Here is a 25,170-nt window from a genome sequence, read left to right as displayed (position 1 = left end):
TGCAGTCCAACAGACTCTTAAGAGTCTTTTCCAACAGCACAGTTCAAAAGCATCAATTCTTCGGCACTCAGCTTTCTTTATAGTCCAACTCTCACATCCATACATGACTACTGGAAAAACCATAGCCTTGACTAGATGGACCTTTGTTGGCAAAGTAATGTCTCTGCTTTTTAATATGCTGTCTAGGTTGGTCTGGTCTGTGTCTAAACTTATCTGGTTAAAAAACAAATAAATGCAATTAAATTGCTAAGGTTTTAGTGCTATGTTTAATACTTAATGCATAAACTTTATATTTCTAGTTCTGATACACTTTATATGTGTCTAGATGAAAGTTACTCATTAAACATTCTTATCCGTTTTTTTTTTTTTCTTGTTTAAACAAGGCGAACAATTTTTCTTTTTTAATTTCCAGGAAGAAGAAATTAAGCCACTGAAATAATTTCAAATAGCATTTCCAATTCAGTTTTCTTGGATGTTTAAATCTATCGTTATAAACTGACGTTCCAAAACAAATATCTCCAAGTCAAGTTATACAAACACACACACACACACACACACACACACACACACACACATACACACAGAAAATACACATGTATCTTTACTGGAACACTTTTGAGTATTTAAAATGCCAATGTACATTGTACATCTCCAAGAGAGGTCAAGTATGCAATGTTTTCCCAATATTATTTCATAATAATTTTCTTTAGCTGAATCTGTATGAAATTCCATGTGAACACTTTATCTGAACAAATATTTGGGAAAACTGACTGAAGATATTACCTTATTTCCTTAAAAAATTCAGAATACTTCATTTTAATCCTCTTAAGTTTCAGCATAGATATATATAAAATATGTATATATTAGTTAAAAGTAAATATAACACATATAACATATACATAACATATTGAAATAAATAAATTTAAAATAGCTTTAAACTTACATAAATTTTTAGCTATTTTAATTTTATTTGGGCCAAATGTGCCAAACAAAATACATTGGCAATTTGCGTGAACTATTTGCATGCTATATTAAAGTAAATAAAAATATTTAGCAAAAATGAGCTAACCATATTTCAACTAAAATTTTCAACATTTGTGCTATTTGTACAAATATCCTCTTAGTATTTTCATCTAATGTTCTTTTTTTATCCTGTTTATGTTGTATTTAGATATTTCCGTCTGGGCAGTTCAAAGGCCATTTTCAAAGAATAATCAACATGATTTTCAACAAAAATTCAATATAACTGCATTGGATATTTATGTTTTTACAGTTCAACTGATATAATATTTAAGTTCAAGAAAAGAAATGTTCAGACATAAAGAAAAAAGTTAATTACTTAAAAATGTGAGTATACAGGTATCTTCAGATATGACATAGGGTTTTAATAACTAACTGAACAAAATTAGAAGAAGATTTTTTGATGTAACTTGCAATTTTTTTTCTTATAGAACTAACCAAAATAGCATATGTAATTATAGTGATCCTTTAGGAACAGAAAAAAAAAAAAAATTACAAGTTCAGAAAATGGTTTGAGACACATGGGGTTCCATCTGCTACCTGCTCTACTTTTAAAGTGCAAAACCCATATCATGGTTGAGTCAGTAAGATGCATTCATAATCTGAAAATCTGTCACTACCATCCCCACAAAAGTAAACATAGTCCTCTACAGAATGAGAATTTTATTTCCTTGTCACCTTTCTCCCCCACTTTAAAAATATGTTTTAATGAAAGTGAAAGTGAAGTCACTCAGTCATGTCTGACTCCTTGGAACCCTGTGGACTGTACCTTATCAGGCTCCCCCATCCATGGGATTTTCTAGGCAAGAGTACTGGAATGGATTGTCATTTCCTTCTCCAGTGGATCTTTCAAACCCAGGGATCAAACCTGGGTCTCCTGATATTGTAGGCAGATGCTTTACCATCTGAGCCACAAGAGAAGTTCTATGTTTTAAAACCTTGCCCCAATTATAAATGTTTTAATATAAAAATGTTTTAATACCTTACCCTAATTTATATTTTAAAAAAGTCATACTTGTTTATTACATTGGGGTAAAAACATCAGTATTCTAGGAGGCTCCTGTAAAATACAGTTTTATTATTAGAAATGTTAATTCACTTGTCACTACTTAGTGTTTCAGACTGTCTAGCACATGTGATTCTCAATCTTTTAGCCTCAGGACCCCTTTGCATTCTTAAAACTTACTAAGGACTCCAGGAAACTTTTGTCTCATAAACATTCACTGATTAGCTTACAAAAAGCAATACTAAAAGGACCCGTTATTAACATTAATTTCATTTTGTAATGAAAAACGTGTTTTACATTGGTCTCACCATTTTCATAGTGAAGCTATGGAGTAGGAATGCCTGGAACACTCTTCTGGATTTGTACTACTTGTAGGGCCCAAAGAGGCAGTTTCTCAACCAGAGCTAATATTGTGGCTGGATCAATTCTTGTAGTCCTTATGAATACAAGAGGCCCATTAGCAACCATCATTAAAAAAACTTTGAAAAGCAAGATTTATTACTTAGAAGTCTCAAACATGCACACCCAGGGACACACACTGAGGTCATCGGGAGAATGAGAGAGAGTAGCCATGGAGTTCTGCCTTTATGGGTGTAAAGGTTGAGGTGCCAACGATTTAGCAGGTCCATCCTTTATTGCCAAATTTAAAACATAAGCATAGGAATTAAAGTACAAGAAGAGAAAAGTAGGGTCACTGAGGCAGTCAGTTACCTAGATTAACCAGGGCTTTCCAAAAGGGGAACTTTATGCTTGGGCAACAAGACACTTTGTCTAGTTGTGTAGTTGGTAATATATTCATTTCAGATGGATATCTTTGGAATGGATGCTTTGACAATCAAAAGTTTAATGCCAGGCATTATATTGCAAGCAAACAAGCCAATTATTGGGTGCTTGCACCACAAGCATGCAGGTGACACTTGAGCAACACAGGTTTGAACTGTGAGGGTCTTCTTTTTGAAGAATCTTTTGAATACTAAATGCTTCATTACAGTTGGTGGTTGGTTGAATCCTCAAATGAGAAACTGCAGATATGGAAAATCAACTGCAAAGTTGCAGAAATTTTTGACTGCTCAGAAAGTGAACACCCCTAACTTGTGTGGTTCAAGCATCAAAACGTGTGTGGCTCAAGGGTCAACTGTATTTTCCCAAACAAAAAGAATTGGTGTGAACAGTATCATTGCCTGCAATTTTGTGAATGTCTTTAAGACATGGGTTAATAAAAGATAACTGGCTTATCATATCAACTCTTCATTCAAACTCTTCTAATAATCAATCATGTATCCTTTGGAAAACTCAACAACAAAAAATCTTGTCTTGTAAAAATAGTTTTGACTTGATATTCACCCTGGAAGTATTTTCTGGTGACTCCTAACATCCCCTAGACTCTTTCAGACTCTCTGTAAAATCAATACTATTGTCTAGCAAATAGCACTAAAAAATCTTCGGGGTAAATAGAATATGGATGTAAATCCTGGGAGAATAAAGCCTAAGCAGAAGGGCCTCAAGATGTAAATGAACATCTAGATAAAAGCATTAGAATGGAGATTATGGGAAGTTGCCAAACCAAACTTATTTTACAAAAAAAGTTCACTTAGTTTACAAATTCCACTCAATTTAAAAATTTTCCCTGAGCTAGTTCTATCAAATACATGGCTAATTACTAAGATAAGATGTTGTTCCTTTATTTTTTTATATTTAGCTTAATTTCTTATATTTAAGTTGAATTACCATGCTGAAATTATTGGGATACAGTTTAATTAGTCTTTCCTTACATTATAATAATATTGGGATAAGAAAGCAACATTTACTGGAAAAGATTGTCATGTCCTATGGCATGTAGTCATTTCCCTTTCTGGATACTACAACCTAAAGAGTACTGTAAAGGGACTGAGCCCAACCGTGAATAATTGTTTTCTTCTTAGTTGATAATAATTCACTTTTAACTTCAGAAAGTATGAAAGTTGAGACAAAATAACCCTGTCACAAGGGTCCAGAAATCATGTACTTCCAGATTTTTATGTTTGTTTTATGCTTACTTACTCTCCAGTTCTTTATATGGCAGTAAAACATAAATTTATTACATACTTTATCAAGATATAAAATATCATATAGGGAAATTCTGAATCCTACATTTAAATAAAATATTTTTATATATTCTATTGTTTCTGGTTCTATTGAAAGTAATTAGTACATAATGGCTCCATATTTTTGAAATCTAAAAACTAGGATAATGTTTTGAAAGTGAAAGTTTTAGTCACACTTTGTGGTGTCCAAATAATGTTTTAATCATATGTAAAAGCATATAATAATCACATAAGTTTACAAATGTAAACAAAAATATATAACATATTGTGGCTTTAACAAAGGAGTTAAAGGGGATTTCCCTGGCAATCCAGTGGTTAAGTGATCTGCGTGGGGAAGTGGGCACATAAGTTAGATCCTTGGTTGGAGACCTAAAAACAGAAAACAACAACAAAAAGGACTTGAATATAATGCTGTGAAATAAGTTTGAATCATATGAATTATGAATCATATGTTACACACATACCAGAGACTTTTTCTTAAGAAACTAAGATGTTTCTAATTGCTATATTGCAGAGTGAAAAAACAAAGAAGTAATACAAAGAAGAGTATTAAGAAATAGTTTTAGGCTAGGAATTCATGTACTTATATTTTTCTATTGGCACATAAAATGAAATTTGTACAACAAATATAAGATGACTTTCATGTAAAAATGTTAAAACATTTTAAAATGTTTAAAATCAGGAAAGGTTAATCTATCGAGATGATTGGCTATTTAATTCAGAATTTCTCTTTTTTTAATATTTATTTATTTATTTGGCTGGGCTGAGTCAGTTGTGGCAAGTGAGACCTTTGATCTTCCTTGTGACCTTCAGCATGAGAAATTTTGACCTTCCTTGTGGCAGGCAGGCTCTTTAGTTGCAGCATGCGGGATCTGGTTCTCTGACCAGGGATCGAAATTGGGCCCCCTGCATTGGGAACATGGAGTCTTAGCCACCCAACCACCAGGAAAGTCCTGAATTCATAATTTCCTGAATAAAAATAACAACATAAATTGAAGGAATTGGCAAAGTCAAGTGTATCTGCTGGTATTCACAAGATTATACAATGGAAACAGGATGTAGGAGAGCACATAGAGTTTGTTCCTATGTTTCCAAGAGATTGTGCATGAGTTTTGCTCTTTTGTGATAAGTCCAACCGGTGTGTTGCTGAGAAGGTAAGAGCTTTCCTGCCTGCATGCTTGCTCAGTCCTGTCTGACTCTTTGCGGCCCCATGGACTGTAGCTCACCAGACTCTTCTGTCCACGAAATTTTCCAGGTAAGAATACTAAAGTGGGTTGTAATTTCCTTCTCCAGGCCATCTTCCCTACCCAGGGATCAAACCCACATCTCTTCTGCATTGGCAGGTAGATTCTTTACTACTGCACCATGGTAAGAACTATAGTGTCCACCTAAAAGTGGTCAAGCTATAAATTTCTGCAGTTAAAAGAAAGGCCTTTCCCCCACAATCTACTATATAGACTTTGTAAAGAAATATGATTCCAGAGAAAGATGTATAATTTTGGAAGAGAAAAATACAGTTTTGCAGGTTTCTCCATTGCCACAGAAAGATATTTAGTGCAGGTTGGGTGGGCCATAGCAAATTTCTGCAGACTCTGAAGCTGTCACTGGGCGACTAATAAGCAGCCCTTCTCTGCAACCTAACTAAACTCTTAGTAGCAGATCAGGTATATGTCACCTAAACTTTACAATGAGGTCAGAGAATATTTATATTTGTTTTTGTTCAGTCACTAAGTTGTGTCTGACTCTTTGTGACCCCTTGGATTATAGCATGTCAGGCATCCCTGTCCTTCAATGTCTCCTGGAGTTTGCTCAAACTCATGTCTATTGAGTCGGTGATGCCATCCAACCATCTCATCCTCTGTCACCCCCTTCTCCTCCTGCCCTCAATCTTTCCCAGCATCAGGATCTTTTCCAATGAGTCAGCTCTTCATGTCAGGTGGCCAAAGCATTGGAGCTTCAGTTTCAGTCTTTCTGATGAAGATTTAGGGTTGATTTCTTTTAGGATTGACTGGTTTGATCTCCTTGCTATCCAAGGGACTCTCAAAAAGTCTTCTCCAGCATCACAGTTCAATAGCATCTGTTCTTTGACGCTCAGTCTTCTTACGGTCCAACTCTCACACCCATAGTTGACTACTGGTAAAACCATGGCTTTGACTATATGGACCTTTGTTAGCAAAGTGATGTCTCTACTTTTTAATGCACCGTCTAGGATACTCATGGCTATTTTTCCAAGGAGCAAGCATCTTTTAATTTTGTGGCTAAAATTTTGGATTTCGATTCAGAATATGAGGAACGCCTTTATTTTATTTTTGATAAACACCATCTTGAACTTATTAGAAGTTACTACAGTTAAAACAATAATCTTTAAATTTTGTATGAAGACACCAAATATTTAAGAAATTTATTTAACTGGTGTCTGACTTTAGATATCAATTTTTACTGGTGTAAGTGTAACCCAGAAATGTAGTCATTCCTGTTGCCCCTACACGTAAGAGTGCAATTTAGGGACACACTATATTTTGGTGTGTGTTATCAAAACTGAATAACCTTTTTTTCTCTCCTAAGCTGGGAAACAGAAGAAATGCAGAAATCATGCCATCATTTTAGTGTCTCCATTTGTTTTCCAATCTTTTATACTTCCTTATGTATTTCACATATGGTGTTCCATATTTTTAGATGCAAAAGTGCAGGTAACATATATTTATAACAGATGTTCATGAATAAAACCAAATTAAAAGGTATCAGCTCCTTGATTTTGCAGTAAAATGGTTCTCACCATTGACTTTTTCAAGCAGCTATGACAGTTTGCTTTACATAGCTCTTCAACAGCACACACACTTGGAATACAAACAACAGTGGAAAGTGTTGCTGCCCCTCGGGCTCTGCAGATGAGAATCACATCTTCATATTCTCAGCAATGTGTTTTTTAGCATACATTTAATAGCAATACACAGTATTTAATTCTTGTATTTACACTAGCAAGTTACTACCCCCATTTTCATACAGGATGAAGCTGCCCAAAGTTCACAAGCTGATAAAAATAGAGCTGACATATAAACTGAGATCTCAACCTGGTCACCAAAAAAAGTTTATTCACCTAATTTTCTTACTAAGCTTGTGTTAATAACCAAAGAATGTTATTGCAACTCAACGTGAACACGAGAGATATTCTCATGAAGACGTTCTGTTTTTCAAAAACAGCTGTAAATAACATTTAAAAATCATTCTCAAATTTTCCTTCCTAAAATATCTACTTTGATTATGTGATTCAGTGTTCACTGCTTTTCAAGAATGACATATAATCTGTAGCACATGACTGACTTTTCATAATGAAGCATGTTGTTTTTAAATCGATGCATATGTATGGATCATGCAAAGCCAATGAAACTTTACTCTTCAAGAGGGTATATGTTTATCATTATTCCCAAAGCCCTTCACTTGTTAAATATGTAGCAGTGCCTCAATAAAGCCTTATTTACTAACAAAATAAGAATTCATAGTATGAACTGAAAGAGTGTATTCACTATAATTTACAAAAAAAAAAAAATAGCAAACTGCTTCATTGCTAGAGCAAGATTTTAAAACTGAGAGCACTTGACAAAACTTTTTCACAGATTTATAAGAAAGATTGATCTTGCTATCCCTCCCCCCCCCCAAAAAAAAAAAAAAAAAAAAAAAACAAGAAAAACCCTGTGATGGGTTTAGTTTAGATCTAAGCTTCAACAGATGCTATAAGAAGGTATTGCTATCTTCTCAGATTAAAATAACTTGTGGGTTTTCATTAAATATAGTGGTTTAGCAAATGTGAATAAAAACTTTTTGAGTTTTGCTAAATATATGACCAAAAAAAATCCTAATAAAATTTCAGGATCATAAACAATACTAATTGGAGTCTGCACATCACATTGCATAGAATTAAGTTTTAAAGTGACTTAAATAATTTAACATACTTCAAACTGGAAATAATTCTCTCACAAGCTTGTGAAAGCAAAATATAACACATATTTCCTTATGTTTCTTTTAAACCATTCAATATGCAAATTCCTTGGATAACTTGTTTTTCCTTCAAGTTATTTCCATATTGTATTGATGCAAATTCACTCAAAGTCCAGTTTTCAAAATCCTTGCTAGACTTCTCATTATGAGTTTTAAGACCTCATATATATGATTAACAATACCCTCTACACTTTTTTTGTGTGTGCAATTCTATAATTTTACTCACAATCAGTACTTGGTTCTCATTCACATTGACTGTCTTTAGCATTTTTAAATTGGTGACATGTACGTAGTTAAAGAATTTTGCTGAATCTTCATCTTCATTTCTGGACAATTATATACAGATTCCTAGGAGATATCGCTTATTCCATTAACCCAGCCTGCTCGTATTAGGCACATCTAACATTCCCATCTCCTTCATGGCAAATTTCCAAATTACTTTGAGTGTGCAAGGGGCACACTTGAAACTCACTCCATGGATGTTCTTGGGAATACTGATGGCATATTCTCTGGTCCCCACCTCATTGATGGCAGGAAGAACCTTCTTACTACCCTTCTCGGCAGGAACTGTTCTGCCAGGTCCAGGTTGGAAAGGACCCTGCGACTACACTTTCAAACATTTCATTAAACCTTCCTTTCTTTGAACCTAATTAAAATCTGTCACTTTTAGCTCTCACCTTTCTCAATCACTCATCCTATTTAAGTCTGAATAGTTAAAAAGAACCTCCTTGATCCTCAGTGATTTTGCTACTCCATATTCTTATAAAATTATATGTATAAAAGTCTCTGCCTTTTACATTGTTTAGTGAGATCCAGCTTCTTATTTGTTCTATCTTTATTTCTGTTGATTTTCAACTAACTAGCTACTCCCCCTCGCCACCTTGAAGACTTGTCATTTGGTTACAGTTTTCCTTTGCACATCAAAAAGTTTTATTCTCCGTTTGATATCCTGGCCTCTCTACTTTATAACCCATACATCTCCAAAAATTTTCCCCTCTGCACACTTTTCAGCACCTTTCTCCACCTACCTTGCTATCACCTGAAAATCTATTTCTGAAATCACTGAGTCAGATAATGTAGGTTTTTCCACTTTAAATACTTCAGTACTTTAATCAAATATATTCTTTCATATCATTACCATTTCCACCAGATGAATCATTCTACTTTTTCCTATTGCTCAGTCACCTCTTCACTTTCCTACCTATGGTCTATAATTTTAACAAAATCTTATCAATAGCCCCAAGTCTCCTCCTCATTATTTACCCATCCTATTCACCTGGATACCTGATTGAATTCAAGTACCAGTCAACAGGCTTCTAAGGGTGTCTTGCCTTAGACATTCTCCTGTTCTAATTTTCCTCTTCTAATAGAATTAGAATAGCAATATCAATCATTGTGAAATGCAAATTTAATCACATTTTTTCCTACTTAAAACTCATTAATGTCTTTTTATCACTTTTAGCATAAAGTTTAGAATTTTATGTGTCCTAAAAATACCTTTGTGACCAGAACATCATTAACCTTGCAGATGCATCTTTTTCAGTTGACTTTCTTCATTTCTTTCTTTGTCTTCAAGCCCTTTTTTTTGCACCTCCCCATACCTATTATTGGAGAAGGCAATGGCAACTCATTCCAGTACTCTTGTCTGGAAAATCCTGTGGACAGAGGAGTGTGGTAAGCTGCAGTCCATGGAGTCCCGAAGAGTCTGACACAACTGAGTGACTTCACTTTCACTTTTCACTTTCATGCATTGGAGAAGGAAATGGCAACCCACTCCAGTGTTCTTACCTGGAGAATCCCAGGGACAGTGGAGCCTGGCTGGCTGCTGTTTATGGGGTCGCACAGAGTTGAACACGACTGAAGCGACTCAGCAGCAGCAGCAGCATATCTATTATTCTGTTTTGATTTATCTTTGCTTCCGTAGTTCAAATTTGTCCTTTGAAATTAAACTTAACCATCAGATCTTTTAGAGAGACAAGTTGTAGCTCTTTACCCTATATTTCACTCTATAGATACCTTTATGGTAAGATTATATAACACTGGGTACATCCCCGCTCACTTTCAAAGGTGTCTTCTTGCCACTGGAGGGTAAGTTTCTCAAACATATAGACCTATTCTTTGATCAACACTGTATCTTTACCACATATTTCACATATTATAGGTGCTTCTATTATATTATTAATGAAGGTTAATTTACTACTAATACCACAGAATAGTGATCTAAGAACAACCACAAAATGACTTACCTTTGAAAATGTTGAAATTCGAGATATAAGAATTAATATATGCAAGATAAATACACATAATTATTTTTTTGTAATTACAGAACCACTTGGAAGAATTATTAGTATTGATACATTTAACACATTTGTCTGTTGTTTATCTTTTTTTTTTTAAGTTTATATATATGTTTCTTAATTTTTGATCAATGTGAGTTACATTTTTTTCAGTATTCTTATGTAATTATCTGATTTTAAGCCCTTCAAGGGAAAGTATAATACTGTGGCTTTATTCAATCTCATTTCTCCTTAGAAACATCTAGATATTTAGGATGATTCCATGTGAAACCATCTAAAGCTTGACTGCTATCTCTGAAATAGCAGAAATGTAGATGCCTTCTAAATATCTTCTATTCCTTCCATTTTATAAATAAACTTCTATTTTTGTTTAATAAAGCAATATTCCCAGCCAGAAGAGTAGATTTCCTAGCCTCCATTGTAGCTAAACATGGTCATGTTGACTAAATTGTGGTCAGTTTAGTTCAGTTCAGTTGCTCAGTCGTGTCCGACTCTCTGCAACCCCATGAATCGCAGCACGTCAGGCCTCCCTGTCCATCACCAACTCCCAGAGTTCACTCAGACTCACGTCCACTGAGTCAGTGATTCCATGCAGCCATCTCATCCTCTGTCGTCCCCTTCTCCTCCTGCCCCCAATCCCTCCCAGCATCAGAGTCTTTTCCAATGAGTCAACCCTTCGCATGAAGTGGCCAAAGTATTATAGTTTCAGCTTCAGCATCAGTCCTTCATTCATCAGCAATGAATCTTCAGGACTTATTTCCTTTAGGATAGACTGGTTGGATCTCCTTGCAGTCCAAAGGACTCTCAAGAGTCTTCTCCAACACCACAGTTCAAAAGTAAATTGTGCTCAGTGATATTTAAAGGAGACATTATCTGATAGAAGCCTGCTCAGTTTGTTAGGAAGTATAAATTGGGCTATTTCCTGTTTTGCCCTTTCCCTTCTTCATAAAATGAGCACATGTCAATGATAGCTGTACCAACTATCTTAGATTATGTATTGACTTTGAGGATAGAAATATTTCACAAATGTGAAACAGATGATGAAAAGAGCTTAAGTCCTTTTATATTCAGCAAGCTTGCAAGACTCAACAGAATAGCCTAATTAGGTTGAAAATGATTTATTGCCACAATTCTCACCTCTTCAGAAATTTTTCTGTGTGACAAAACTTAGCTGAAAATTACATACTCCATATATGATCACAGGTAAGAATATGAAAAGTTTCAAAATTAAAGGAATTTGTGTGACATTTAGAAAGTACCAATCACAAATCCATTAATTTTTTCATCTTAACATAGAACTGGCTATCCTCTGCCTTGAGTGCTTCCTTGGTATCTGTTTTTTCAGTTCAAATTGTAATCACTGGGCTTGGTATAATTGGACTTCTCACTGTTGCTTTGAGATAGTCTCATTGGCTCTTCTCTATATCCCCATTTTGATAGTTGTTTGCTTATTTGTTTTACAACCTTGCTTGCTCTCATTGTTTAATAAACCCTGTTTACTCCCCAGTTTCTACCAATCCATTCCATATCTGGCATGGTTGCACCAATTTACACATAAATATTACTTTATTTTCCTGGACTCCAAAATCAGTACAGATAGTAACTGCAGACATGAAATTAAAAGATGCTTGCTACTTGGAAAAAGAGCTATGATCAACCTAGACAGCATATTAAACAGCAGAGATGTTACCTTGCCAACAAAGGTCCATCTAGTAAATGTTATGTCTTTTCAAGTAGTCATGTATGGATGTGAGTGTTGAACTATAAAGAAAGCTGAGTACCAAATAATTGGTGGTTTTGAGAGTCCATTGCACAGCAATGAATTCCAACCAGTCCATCCAAAAGGGAATCAGTCCTGAATATTCATTGGAAGGACTGATGCTGAAGCTCCAATTCTTTGGCCACCTGATGAGAAGAACTGACTCATTGGAAAAGACCCTGACGCTGGGAAAGGTTGAAGGCAGGAGGAGAAGGGGACAACAGAGGATGAGATAGTTGGATGGCATCACTGACTCAATGGACTTGAGTGTGAGCAGGCTCCGGGAGTTGATAATGGACATAGAAGCCTGGAATGTTGCAGTCCATGGGATCGCAGAGTCGGACACACCTGAGCAACTGAACTGACTGACTGACACATTAAAAACCAATCTCCCTAACTCATAGGCCTTTCCATTCTATTCACAGCTTTCTTAAGATGTTGTCAACCCTATCTCAAACATTCACTCTTCTAGTTATACCTGGAAGCATAACTTGGCATTACTAGTTAGAGCAATATTTTCATAAATCCAGTGCCACCCTGTTCTGACTACCTCTTCCCGGTTTTGAAGCTCATTCACTCTACTATTCCCAAATTCAACATTGTCTCAATCTATTAAGAAATCCAATCCATTTATCTTATAACCCTTTAATTAATACACACTCACATGATTTCTTCTTTCCATTCCATATTTTGCAACAGAGATCACTTGAAAACACAAGCCAGTAAATCCTCTTCTGCTACTCTCTGCTTAGTCCACACTTTTCCATTCACATTGACTGCTGTGTTATTTTCAAATATGCCAGGAACAGCCCTGCTTTACAGCCTTTGTGGCTGCTTTTTTTGCCTGATCTCCAGAGTCACTAACCTCTTCAGATCTTCAAGTTTTTGCTCAACTCATCTTCTCGATTAAGCTTTTTTATATATAAATCTTTCTGCCTTTGGCTCTAGTTCCTCCTCACTTTATTCATCCTTTTCTTTTTAACTTTTTCTTTTTTCTACCTGATGTTATAATAAATTAGCACAAACTTAACAGCTGAAAATAGAATATTCTTATAGGTAGGGTTTCAACATAGAGGCTTCTGGGAATAATCAAACTGTCAACAGGCCACAGGAAGTCGGTAAAGGCAAGGAAACAGATTCTCCTCTGGATCTTCCTGAAAAGAACACTGCCCTGATGACATTTTGATGAACTATTTTAGGTGACATTAGTTTCTTATTATGGATGTGATGCTTTATTTTATGACATTCCTTTGCATACTAAAAATTATTTTTTAGAATTTCTTTTAGTGTAAGTATAAGAGACGGGAATACCAGACCACCTGATCTGCCTCTTGAGAAACCTATATGCAGGTCAGGAAGCAACAGTTAGAACTGGGCATGGAACAACAGACTGGTTCCAAATAGGAAAAGGAGTACATCAAGGCTGTAGATTGTCACCCTGCTTATTTAACTTCTATGCAGAGTACATCATGAGAAATGCTGGGCTGGAAGAAGGACAAGCTGGAATCAAGATTGCCAGGAGAAATATCAATCACCTCAGATATGCAGATGACACCACCCTTATGGTAGAAAGTGAAGAGGAACTAAAAAGCCTCTTGATGAAAGTGAAAGAGGAGAGTAAAAGAGTTGGCTTAAAGCTCAACATTCAGAAAATGAAGATCATGGCATCTGGTCAAATCACTTCATGGGAAATAGATGGGGAAACAGTGGAAACAGTGTCAGACTTTATTTTTTTGGGCTCCAAAATCACTGCAGATGGTGACTTCAGCCATGAAATCAAAAGACGCTTGCTCCTTGGAAGAAAAGTTGTGACCAACCTAGATAGCATATTCAAAAGCAGAGACATTACTTCAACAAAGGTCTGTCTAGTCAATGTTATGGTTTTTCCAGTGGTCATGTATGGATATGAGAGTTGGACTGTGAAGAAGGCTGAGCGCTGAAGAATTGATGCTTTTGAACTGTGGTGTTGAAGAAGACTCTTGGGGTCCCTTGGACTGCAAGGAGATCCAACCAGTCCATTCTGAAGGAGATCAGCCTTGGGGAAGGAATGATGCTGAAGCTGAAACTTCAGTACTTTGGCCACAACATTCGAAGAGTTGACTCATTGGAGAAAACTCTGATGCTGGGAGGGATTGAGGGCGGGAGGAGAAAGGGACGACAGAGGATGAGATGGCTGTATGGCATCACTGACTTGATGGACGTGAGTCTGAGTGAACTCTGGGAGTTGGTGATGGACAGGGAGGCCTGGCATGCTGTGATTCATGGGGTCACAGAGTCGGACACAACTGAGTGACTGAACTGAACTGAACTGAACTGTAGTGTAAATCTGCTAAGAATTCATTAAGCTCTCATTTATGTTGAAGTATCTTTATTTAATTTTCTGATTTAAAATATATTGCTACATGTAGAATTGTGAACTTACAGGTTTTTGTAAAAAATCTTAGTTTTTATTACATTTTATTTGCCCTGTTGTTTTGCTAAGAAGTCATCTTTCATATTATTGCTCCTTTTTGTTTAATATAATTTTTTTCCCTTCCCCCCGGCACTCATTTTTTTTTCTTTTTTAATTTTCATCAGTTTGACTATAGTATGTCTAGATATGTCTTTCCCTTTTTTTATTCTGCTGGGTTTTGCAAAACTACTAGAGTGGTATGTTTTCAACATATTTGAGAGCATTTTGAGCCGTGTTTCCACAAAAGCATTTAGCTTCCATTCTCAGCTCATTGCAATTAGATCATTTAACTGAAATTAGACTGAAAGAAATAATGAGTTAGTGTACGTATATTATATCCATCTAATGCTCTTTTTTAATTATTATTTCCTGAATATTTTTGGCTGTAACTGCCACTGTTGGCTATTTATTTCTTTCAAATATGCCATTCTACTTCTATGACTTGTGAAAGATCACTTTTTCCTGGTTCTCCTCCAATCTTTCAAATGTGTATTCACTGGTTCTGCTATTATTCTTTCTTATTATTAGCTTTAAATGGTTACATTGCCTAGACATCATTCCTCTTCTCATATTCATTTCTTGTTATGAATATTTTCTGACAAATTTTATTTTTGCCTTGAATTTTCCTGAGGATTTACCATCATATTCAACTTGCACTAAAACACTGCAAGCAAATAAAGCTAAACTCATTATTTGCAATTCCCTATGTCTTTTCTGGTGGCACATTCATTCTTCTAATCACCCAAGCCAACAATTTTGATGATCTTTCTACATACATTCTGTTTCTCATTACTATCCATTCTGATCAGTCATCAAGTCCTGCCAATTCTAACCCCTATTTCTATTGCTGTAGCTTAATTCAAGCCCTTGTCAAAAGTGAATTTACCCATTTTAAGAGGTCTGGACTTTTTTTTTTTTTTCTCAGTCCTGTAATCAGCTGTTAAGGTATTGTACCCATTTCAAATACAAGTTGAATCTCTCCTCTCACAGTTTTAAGTCTTTAAACATTTCTTCATAATCTGAAAGATACTAAACCAGCTGTCCAGTCTGAAATAAATGTCATTCCTAATAGGCCCCTGTATACATCTCCAGTTCTAAATCTCCATTCTTCTACTATAATTTGTTATTGTTATGTAACCCTGAATGTGCTGTACTATACTTTCCCTGCTGTCCAGAATTAGTTTTCTTTAGTTGTTTACCCAGTAATTTTTTTCTTTCTCCAAAGCAAGATATGTCAACCATACTATGAAGCTTCTTTTACTGAAGTTATTCATTCTTTTTCTTATTTTGCTTCACATTTGTACAGAATAGTGTGTTTTCATTTGCCAGCTTAATAATGTTAGTTTATATCTATGTGAGTGCATTTGAGGACCTTAGAAAGCATCACTATGAACAAAGCTAGTGGAGGTGATGGAATTCCAGCTGAGCTATTTCAAATCCTGGAAGATGATGCTGTGAAAGTGCTGCACTCAATATGCCAGCACATTTGGAAAACTCAGCAGTGGCCACAGGACTGGAAAAGGTCAGTTTTCATTCCAATCCCAAAGAAAGGCAATGCCAAAGAATGCTCAAATTACCACACAACTGCACTCATCTTACACGCTAGTAAAGTAATGCTCAAAATTCTCCAAGCCAGGCTTCAGCAACAAGTGAACCACGAACTTCCTGATGTTGAAGGGGGTTTTAGAAAAGTCAGAGGAACCAGAGATCAAATTGCCAACATCTGCTGGATCATGGAAAAAGCAACAGAGTTCCAGAAAAACATCTATTTCTGTTTTATTGCCTATGCCAAACACTTTGACTGTGTGGATCACAATAAACTGTGGAAAATTCTGAAAGAGATGGAAATCCCAGACCACCTAACCTGCCTCTTGAGAAATCTGGATGCAGGTCAGGAAGCAACAGTTAGAACTGGACATGGAACAACAGACTGGTTCAAAATAGGAAAAGGAGTACATCAAGGCTGTATTTTGTCCCCCTGCTTATTTAACTTCTATGCAGAGTACATCATGAGAAACGCTGGACTGGAAGAAACACAAGCTGGAATCAAGAATGCTGGGAGAAATATCGATAATCTCAGATATGCAGATGACACCACCCTTATGGCATAAAGTGGAGAGGAACTAAAAAGCCTCTTGATGAAAGTAAAAGAGGAGAGTAAAAGAGTTGGCTTAAAGTTAAACATTCAGAAAATGAAAATCATGGCATCTGGTCCCATCACTTCACAGCAAATAAATGGTGAAACAGTGGAAACAGTATCAGACTTTATTTTTTTGGACTCCAAAATCACTGCAGATGGTGACTGCAGCCATGAACTTAAAAGACGCTTACTCCTTGGAAGAAAGGTTATGACCAACCTAGACAGCATATTCAAAAGCAGAGACACTACTTTGCCGACTAAGGTCCATCTAGTCAAGGCTATGGTTTTTCCAGTGGTCATGTATGGATGTGAGAGTTGGACTGTGAAGAAAGATGAGTGCTGAAGAATTGATGCTTTTGAACTGTGGTATTGGAGAAGACTCTTGAGAGTCCCTTGGACTGCAAGGAGATCCAACCAATAAATTCTGAAGGAGATCAGCCCTGGGATTTCTTTGAAAGGAATGATGCTAAAGCTGAAACTCCTTTACTCTGGCCACCTCATGCGAAGGGTTGACTCATTGGAAAAGACTTTGATGCTGGGAGGGATTGGGGGCAGGAGGAGAAGGGAACAACAGAGGATGAGATGGCTGGATGGCATCACTGACTCGATGGACATGAATCTGAGTGAACTCCGGGAGTTGGTGATGGACAGGGAGGCCTGAAGTGTTGCGATACATGGGGTCGCAAAGAGTTGGACACGACTGAGTGACTGAACTGAAGTGAACTGTGTGCATGTGTGCTAAGTTGCTTCAGTCATGTCCAACTCTTTGCGACCCCATGGACTGTAGCCCACCAGGCTCCTCTGTCCATGGGATTCTCCAGGCAAGAATACTGAAGTGGGTTCCATGCCCTTCTCCAGGGGATCTTCCCAACCCAAGGATTGAAACTGGGTCTCTTAAATCTACCCGTACTGAAAGTTGACTTCTTTACCACTAGCTCCACCTGAGAAGCACTTTATATCTATGTTCTCTCTTATATTTCCTTCCTTTCATATTGTGTCAATAGTTATTAGTAGAGCTCTTGGCTTATGACAGAAACTTAATATTACCTTTTTTGTTCTTTTTAAAGCTTTCATTATTTTTCTTTTCTCTGCTCTCCTTTTCCTTTTCAGAAGAAAAATAATTTTTTAGTCTTTCTTTCTTTCCCACAACAATATTCTAATAGTATAAAATGAAGAAAAGATGTACTTACCTGTATACAAAAATACACATTTATTTCTTAAATTATTGATTGTGTAAAGTTAAAATGGTTATGATCAATGACTTAAATATTTCCAAACATTACACGGTATAGAGTATAAAACACTTAAGGCTGTTTTATTCAAGTGCTTAATTTAATCTTAAGAACTTAATAAGAATTTCATATTTTTTTTTCTCACTTTCAAAAATATTTCTTAAAAAGCTTATGGAAGATACAATGAACTTTTGTGAGCTTATTTTACATTCTTCAATCTGGGGAAATTACTAAAATAATTAAGCAAAGTATTATTAATATTCAGTAATTTCTGAAGTTTATTGCCATCATTCAATATCAAAAATGATGTTTATGAAGATATTTAAGATATATGAATATATTTATTTAGATGATGTGAAGTTTTAGAATATATACTAAAGATTAATACAGACATCTATATCTTTACAGCTTAGTTAGAAATCAAGTTCTTGCAAACGTCGTGATTTATCTTTTCTTTAAAATGGAAATATTCATTTTCTCTATACTTTACTTGCTAAATATATTTAAGCTTTAAAACTATGATGTGGAATAAAATAATGTACTTTTTCTTACCCACTTCTGTAAAAAGTAAAGACATAAATATACTCAATAAAATATCATAAAGGTTTCATAAATACCATGTACTTTTTTCTGATTAATCATTTTCTCTTCCGAGTATGACATTTACATTAAGAAATACATTTTTTTTCCTACATATTTCCTTCAAGTAATAAAAATCTCAGAAATGGTAATTCTCTTTTTTGTCTTGTTTCAGAGTGTCCTCCTGGAGGGAGGTTTTTCTCCTCCAGACATATATTGAGATAGTCTATAAAATATTTGGTTATTGGAATATAGCAAATATTTATTTTTCAGAAGCAAGAAAGGAAAATGTAATAAAGTCCATTATTACCAAGAAAAAATTACACTTAAGCTTCTAAATATAACTACCTCATACATATAGATATACACAGAGAAAGCAAGGGGGTGAGATGGAGGTCTGTTTCCTCTGACTAAAAACCATAATGTAGTTGGCTTGAATAACTGTAATTGATTTAAAAATTAATGTTATATGAATATGTCAATGGTTTTATTTTTTCATTAATAATTTCAGTACTAATCATTAAGAATAAATGAGAGAAATGTGTCGCTTTCAAATATTAGACTCGTTTTCAGCAAGTGTTAATTATCTAAACTTTATCACAGTCACAAAATCAGGGATATTTCAGTCCTTGAAATTACTATTATTTGGGATAATGTGAATAATAACATCCCTCTATAAAGCTATCATCTTGTTTGATTTTTGTTAAATCCTAATTAGAGGATTATTTGCATTATTCCCAATATAAATTACTTTTATCTAGTTCATAGTGAAAATAAAGTAATATTTATTTAACCCATTGGTAATTCTGTACATTAAAAAGGCTAAAAGTAAAGTCAATAGATAATTACATTTCCAATCCTTTTTCTCTCTAACCAGGAAAGTGTGTGTTTAATTTGTGGGTTTTATTTGTCTCTTTTACCTACTATAAAACATACTACCTATGTTTTATATTATATTCCATCATTCTCCCAGTTAAAATGCTTAGAAAACTTGCTGCAAGAAACAAAAAGCAAAACAAAAGTAATGATTGGATTAAATGCACATTAAATCATTCTAAGTACTTTTACAAATAACAATAATCCCAGAAATTGTCTCTTTAAAATAAAAGGGCAAAATAAGTAGTTGAGAAGAAAAAAATCCACAATAAGGAATGACAGAATCAACTATATCTAGAGTACTTTAAAGCTTAAATTATGTGTTCATAGGATAAAATAATTGCCACTTGTTTTATATGTAAATTTGTAGTTTCCACTTTATGTGGAATTACTGGAATTATCGTAGCCCCAAGATTGACACATTCTGTCTTGGCTTTCTGAGACAGACATCTATATTCTTCTATGCCTATGTTGCTCATCGTCTGGAAAAAAATCAATAAACCACAAACTCAAATAAATAGACCAAAGAGGGAACTCTTAAGCACGGCCATGATAGCGAAGCCCAGCATAAGGAATAAAGAAACCTCCTCTTTTCCGAGATAAGCTCAGCCAATGAAAAGCCATGGCATATTTGTTCATTATAGCCCTGCCAACTGCCCTTTCCCTTCTATAAAAGTATCCTCCCTTTGCTCTGTGGGAAGTTGCTCACGTTTGCCATGTTTGCACATTTCAAATAGCTATTCTCTGCTGATCCTGAATAAACCCATCTTTGCTAAAGAAGTATCTGACAATCTTTTTGTTTAGGTAAACATTTGGTGGCTTATGCAGGGACTAGAGATGATCTCATTAGACTCCTGGACTGGTGAGCAGGCAACTGCAGTACTACAATTGAACCCATTGTGTTCACTGCTTTTCTTGCCAATCCTAGAGTTTGAAGCTATGTCTCCTTTCTGGATTCAAACTCATAACCTCTTTGCTTTTTAAGTTCTTTGGGCTTTATTTGGGATATCCCTTAAGGTTTTATTCTTTATAGTTAAGGTCTTGTTCTGTTTGGAAGTAGTCATTTGTCATTTTGGTCTGAATTAGAGATCAACCTGTTTCAACAAGAGGTGGCTGAGCTGCCACTGACAAATTCCTTTAGAAAGTAGCAGCTGCTTTATTGAAACCATGTTTGTTGAGCCTTGGCCTATTCATTTGCAATAGGGGCTGTTCTCTGGAAAGTAGGTGAAAAGTCTTTTACCTGGCTATCCCAGGACCGAGCTGTGTCCTTAACTGTCTGATAGTAGCTCACAGACTGTTTGAGCTGCAGGATGTTTGAGTTGCAAGATATTGAACTGAGCTGTTTGAACTTCATGCAAATTATTATTTTGCTCTAGAGAAAAATTCATGAAAAACCTAAATATTTCTTAGATAACTATAAGGACTCTGGATGATTTTATGTTTAAAGATTTCTAACTAAAAGGACATACCAGACCTTTGGAATGTCAATGGCTGTTACTTTTGATATCCACAAACTTAATTACTTGAAACAAAATTAAAATACAATAGCTCAAAGTTTTCTGAAACTCATTGGAATGCTTATTTTGATTGGCATTTTGAGGCTTCCCAACTTCATCAAGAGCATAAAATTGCCACATTGCAAAATAAAAATAAATAAATAGATGAACTGATGCAAATAAACAATTGTAGAAAGATAAAATTGCTCACAAAAACTCAAGGTCTTCTTTCTTGCCTTCTCTTTCTCAGGCTCCACCTCTGAACCCATCTTGTCTCTGTGCTGGCTCCTCACGACCAGACTGTGGCTCCAGCTCCAGCTTGCTTATTCCCTTCTGTAGCACCTACACCTCAATTCTACCCTCAGTCCTCCTTAAGAATTCTCTCGTCAAATTTCTAGTTTTCTCTCAAACTTGGCACACACTCTTTTCCCCTGAACTTGTCAAAGCCAGTCCTTTTAAAATTTAGTTTGAGGATCTAGAGTATAAATATTTAATTTCTTATATTTTCTGGACTAAAGCTGAGACTAAAGCTGAACTGTGAGCCATAGTGAAGCTGCTTTCCAAAGTAATCAAGTTTCCTCATAGATTTGCTGAAGAAGAATTTAATAGTCATTCAAACATTTTACCTTGTTTCTCTGACATATATCAACTAGTTCATATGCTTGTCAGTGAAGGCCTGGGCCACCACTGGATAAATAATACTAATTGAGAAAATCTTGAAAATGACTAGAATCACAATGAGAAGTCCAGCCAGCCTGCTAACTTATTATATTATGAGGCTTGGGAAATTGCTGGGCACTTTACTGAACAATTCCTAGGACTTTAACAAAGCCTATTGCTTAGAACAAACTTCAGACTCTTACACAAAAATCTGGCTTAACTGTGCATGATTATTGCAATTGACTTCAGGATCTTTTTAATTTTTTTTTTAATTTTTTTCATCACATCAAGAGGTTTGAGGGATCTCAGTTCTCTGACAAGAAATTGAATCTGAAACATGGCAATGAAAGCCCAGAATCTAACCACTAGACAGTCAAGGAACTCTCAACTTCAGAATATTTTTAGAGAAAATTCTGGTCTTCTTTCAGATGTTGATCCATTCAAATAGTTTTTTAAGTTTATGCTTTTTAATTGGCTAAATCATGACTTTTCCTTTTAGTAAAAAGAACCAGAATGAAATTGGAAGCTATGACCATACTAGATTTAGTTAATCTGGAAAATCACCTCTTAGCACACTTACAGTTAAGTTCTATTACTCAGCCATATCCAACTCTTTGTGACCCCATGGACTGCAGCATGCTAGGCTCCACTGTCCATCACCAGCTCCCAGAACTTGCTCAAACTCATGTCCATTGAGTAAGTGATGCAAACTTAAGTCATCTATAAGGAAAATCACCAAAATATGTAGTCTTCAACTCCACCAACTGAAGGCCCACAAATGAAATTAAAAATATTCTAATGTATGCTATTATTGCAACGAACAAAAGCATTGGGTAAAAAAAAAAAAAAAGTTACATGTGTAATTGCTCTAGTAACTTCAACTTTCTGACCAGCCTTTCCAAGGTTCTCTGAGTTCTCAATGACAGGGTTCCAAGAAACTACAGAAACGCTTCTCAATTCTTCTTTTAATCAATTTGAAGAAACATTTCTGCAAATTGGGGACAAATCTCTTCCAGCCTTGACTGACACCAGATCATACTCTCACTACTCAACCCCACTGATATAAGCAGCTCCTGACTCTGAACACTAAAAGAGTTCAAAAAGTAGAGATCTCTAATGAACCCCAAGAGGCTCCTCTCTCTGAAGCCATTTTATTTTGTTAAGGCTCTTCAAGACATCCTTATTTTCTCTCCTCAGTTTCTCCACCTCCATTCATTTCTTCTACTGTGACATTGGAGTTGCAAAGAATCAGACACAATTTAGTGAATGAACACCAACAACAGTAAATCAAACAGTAGTCCCATGCCAGAATCTCTTTGTACCAAAAGAGGGAAATTTAGAAACTGAGAACAGTGATCAAAGAAAATCATCAGGTGAATTAAATGACCTGATACATTTTATTCATTCTATCTCCTAACTTACCAAAGCTGATCCTGAGACACTGATCAATTTTCCCAACTGAATCAGTACCACTCTCACTTTTCCTATGAAAAGTTTCCAACAGATATTGACAAACTTCACAATGTACATCCCATAAAGATAAGAGATCCCTCAACATATTTTCCCAAAATGAGCCTGTGCTCTATAAGTAAAGAAGTCCTTCATGATATAAAGCTACAATAAACGATTATAATAATCAAGGTCTCGCTATTCCTTTCACTAGCCCACATAGCATACCTTCAGTAGTGGCTCCGTGGTAAAGAATCTGCTTGCCAATACAGGAGACACAGGAGATGTAGTTTCGATCCTTAAGTTGGGAAGATTCCCTGGAGAAGAAATGGCCACTCAGTTCAGTATCCTTTCCTGGAAAAGCTCATGGACAGAGAATCCTGGCAGGTTACAGTCCGTAGGGTCACAAATAGCCAGACATGACTCAGTGACTGAACAACAATAGCCTATGTAACACTTCCATTTTACCAGTGAGAAAACCTACAGGCCAAGAGTGAAAGTTAAACCAGGACCACCAATCAGAAAACATTGCTTTCCCTTGACACTTTCTTGTTCCTAATTGTCACACACTACTAATATCCACTATCTCAAAAAGCAAGATCTTTACTGTCATTGATTATGCAGTCCATTCTTTAATATTTAGTGTATAAAGCTAACCAATTGTCTGCCTTCTCTTACAAAAACAGTTTACCATGAGAGTAATACCTCTGAGTTTCCTGAGTTCAGTCAGTACAGTTCAGCCGCTCAGTCGTGTCTGACTCTTTGGGACCCCATGAATCGCAGCACTCCAGGCCTCCCTGTCCATCACCAACTCCAGGAGTTCACTCAGAGTCGCACCCATTGAGTCAGTGATGCAATCCAGCCATCTCATCCTCGGTCGTCCCCTTCTCCTCCTGCCCCGAATCCCTCCCAGCATCAAAGTCTTTTCCAATAAGTCAACTCTTTGCATAAGGTGGCCAAAGTACTGGAGTTTCAGCTTTCGCATCATTCTTTCCAAAGAAATCCCAGGGCTGATCTCTTCAGAATGGACTGGTTGGATCTCTGTGCAGTCCAAGTGACTCTCAAGAGTCTTCTCCAACACCACAGTTCAAAAGCATCAATTCTTCAGTGTGCAGCCTTCTTCATAGTTCAACTATCACATCCATGCATGACCACAGGAAAAACCATAGCCTTGACTAGATGGACCTTAATCGGCAAAGTAATGTCTCTGCTTTTGAAAATGCTATCTAGGTTGGTCATAACTTTTCTTCTAAGGAGTAAGTGTCTTTTGATTTCATGGCTGCAGTCACCATCTGCAGTGATTTTGGAGCCCCCCAAAATAAAGTCTGACACTGTTTCCACTGTTTCCCCATCTATTTCCCATGAAGTAATGGGACCAGATGCCATGATCTTCGTTTTCTGAGTGTTGAGCTTTAAGCCAACTTTTTCACTCTCCTCTTTCACTTTCATCAAGAGGCTTTTTAGTTCCTCTCCACTTTATGCCATAAGGGTGGTGTCATCTGCATATCTGAGATTATCCATATTTCTCCCAGAAATCTTGATTCCAGCTTGTGTTTCTTCCAGTCCAGTGTTGTTCATGATGTACTCTGCATAGAAGTTAAATAAGCGAGGTGACAATATACAGCCCTGACGTACTCCTTTTCCTATTTGGAACCAGTCTGTTGTTCCATGTCCAGTTCTAACTGTTGCTTCCTGACCTGCATACACATTTCTCAAGGGGCAGGTCAGGTGGTCTGGTATTCCCATTTCTCTCAGAATTTTCCATAGTTTATTGTAATCCACACAGTCAAAGGCTTTGGCATAGTCAATAAAGCAGAAATAGATGTTTTTCTGGAACTCTCTTGCTTTTTCCATGATCCAGCAGATGTTGGCAATTTGATCTCTGGTTCCTCTGCCTTTTCTAAAACCAGCTTGAACATCAGGAAGTTCATGGTTCACATATTGCTGAAGCCTGGCTTGGAGAATTTTGAGCATTTCTTTCCTAGCATGTGAGATGAGTGCAATTGTGCGGTAGTTTGAGCATTCTTTGGCATTGCCTTTCTTTGGGATTGGAATGAAAACTGACATTTTCCAGTCCTGTGGCCACTGCTGAGTTTTCCAAAATTGCTGGCATATTGAGTGCAG

The sequence above is a fragment of the Capricornis sumatraensis genome, chromosome 12, assembly GCF_032405125.1.
Source record: "Capricornis sumatraensis isolate serow.1 chromosome 12, serow.2, whole genome shotgun sequence".
Lineage (NCBI taxonomy): Eukaryota > Metazoa > Chordata > Mammalia > Artiodactyla > Bovidae > Capricornis > Capricornis sumatraensis.
The sequence above is the reverse complement of the archived record's forward strand: the minus strand, read 5'-3'. Positions refer to the sequence as shown.